Here is a 2746-nt window from a genome sequence, read left to right as displayed (position 1 = left end):
ATGCCGGGCTGTTGTTCAGCGTATTCCTGCTCAAATCGGCGGACAATCCATAATAGGAATCGGGGGATTACTTTTCACAAGCAAGATTTAACATTACCGTACTATTGGTATAATTAGTATTTAATAATAAAACACGCCAAACCATGTGGCCTTTATCATAGCTACACGTATGACAAAAAACCGCATGAAAATCAGTGGTATTCAGTGAGGTATGATTAATTAAATGCGCTGACAGTTCATTGCTCCAGCCAAACGGATTACACTGAGTGGAGCGGATGACCACTCCAAGATGGCGGCCCCGCGTCTCGTCAGCGCCAGTAGGCGGTAGCATTCGATGCTCCGTCTACCTATAAGATGTCTATGGGTCTAACCACCTCCCGAGCAGGTTAGACCCACGGCGTATGTTTCCGCAGCAACTAAAGGCCGATTTATGCTCAGTTACGTAAGCGTAAGCGCAAGCGCAAGAGGCCCTTGCGCGCCCTTGCGCACCCCTTGCGCGACTTCTCACGTCTTGCGTGCGTCGGGCGATTTTTCTAGACTTGCGTCATTTTTTACGTAAGCTTTTACGCGAGCCGCGCAGCCTGCAAGGCTGTGATTGGTCTGCTCGTCTGGTTACTACTTCCGGTCTGGAGTATCACATTTCCTGTTTTCATACCGCCACCTACCACCCGATCTGGCACATAATTATGCGAACCCTTCCACAGGGGCAAAGTGCTATTTTGATGCGCGACATCAAACAGCTGATGCGGGATTGTGAGCCATTTTAATGATTTTGTCACCCGATATTCGTTCTATTAGGCCTACTGGCCTTATTTGTTTTAGTGTTAGCCTATTTGAATTAATTACGTAATGTTTTGTGTTCACGTTCTATGTGAAACATAAGTGTTCATGTTCTGTGTGAAACATAAGTTCAGTAGCCTCTTTGAGTGAATGAAATTTGAAAGCGTGAGTGTGTAGTGAATGAAAAATGTGTGCGTGTATGGTGGGACTATTTTCTGTATTTGATAAATAAACCCCTTTTCTCTAATAATTTTGCCTACCATATAATTTCTGTGGACATTATGCGCTATAGCTTAAAGCCTTTGGCTATAGGCCTACACTTAAATAATTCATTCATCTGTCAAGGCAATAGCTCGTTGTATAAACATTTTATATGGATATGAATTAATGAGTTTGACGTAAACCAAATTAGGTAACTTGTGTAACATGATAACTAATGAATCAAAAGTCATGCTTCCAAGTGACCAATGTATATATATTTATTGGTCAGTGCCAAGGCCGGATTAACCATTAGGGCAACTGGGCACTTGCCCAGGGCCCGTGACATCAAAGGGGCCCTTGACAATTTTTTTTTTTTTTTTTTTTTTTTTTAAAGTGCAAACATACATCTACAGACACCACATAACACGACAAAACCCAGATACGTGCGACAGACATGTAACATATACCAAAACATAAAGAATTATACGGGGACAAGGACAGATTACGAGAGGGTTTGGGGAGGTGTTTGTGAGAGGGAGAGAGTGAGTGGGTGTGTGTGTGTGTGTGTGTGTGTTGTAAGGTCCATTTGTTTAAATAAAATAATAAGGATATATAGTAGTGAAGTAATCAACATCAAATGTTGAATTGTGATACAATAAACATGATCTTGACTTTGAAATTACATGAAAGTGTAGCCAATGGTTTATTTTTACTAAAAACACACTAATTGCCTGCTTCATGGCTGGTGATAATTTCACATTTTTGCATTTTTAAAATGTTCTATGGTTTTAAGTTAAGGCCTACCTAGCTGTTTGCTGTCAAGACAATTGAAACATTCAATAAGTACTCATCAAGCCACCAAGTTCTGATGATAGTGACTTTACGATTTTTTGGCAGCAGCGGGGGGGGGGGGGGGCCTCGAGCCTTGTTGCCCAGGGCACAGAAAATTGTTAATCCGGCCCTGGTCAGTGCGCATACCCAATCGTAGCACATTGTACTGGTGGGGAAACACGCCAGCATCTGACAAAAAATAATCTGCCAGCTGCTCCCTGACAAGGGCCGGTTTTGGTGAGAGTCGGGAAGATATCGGATGACTCGCGAAAGGAGATCATCAAACTTTGGCACATAAACAAACCAACGACTCCCACAGACAAAGACGTCATTCTCGAGGTCGTCTTCAACGAAAAACTTTACTCCACATATTACTCCACCTACTGTTCTGGCGGTAAATTGCTTGGCAACACGCGCAAAACGCGCAACCTAAAAGGGAGCATGAATTGCTTTGAGTAAATTTTGCGCAACAACGTAACACCAACGCTGAAGCATGCAGCCGCCTATAACTCTCGGTTGCGCTGAACCTGCTACCTGAAACGGAAAATCCAGAGTTTCCACTAACTCAGAGCGAACAAACTCGGGGTTGCCTGCGGTCCCGCACAAGCAGACTGAGTAACAGCTTCTTTCCACAAGCCATCAGACTCATCAACACACTGAAGAAAACCACATGAACTTCACCATGCCACTGGCACTTTATTGTTGCACTTTACTTTACTGTTGCACCTTGTGACCACTGATTGTACTTCTGCTGCTGTGTGTGTGTGTGTGTGTGTGTGTGTGTGTGTGTGTGTGTGTGTGTGTGTGTGTGTGTGTGTGTGTGTGTGTGTGTGTGTGTGTGTGTGTGTGTGTGTGTGTGTGTGTGTGTGTGTGTGTGTGTGCGCGTGTGTGTGTGTGTGTGTGTGTGTGTGTGTGTGTGTGTGTGTGTGAGTGA

The sequence above is a fragment of the Gadus chalcogrammus genome, chromosome 10 (assembly GCF_026213295.1).
Source record: "Gadus chalcogrammus isolate NIFS_2021 chromosome 10, NIFS_Gcha_1.0, whole genome shotgun sequence".
Taxonomy (NCBI): domain Eukaryota; kingdom Metazoa; phylum Chordata; class Actinopteri; order Gadiformes; family Gadidae; genus Gadus; species Gadus chalcogrammus.
The sequence above is the reverse complement of the archived record's forward strand: the minus strand, read 5'-3'. Positions refer to the sequence as shown.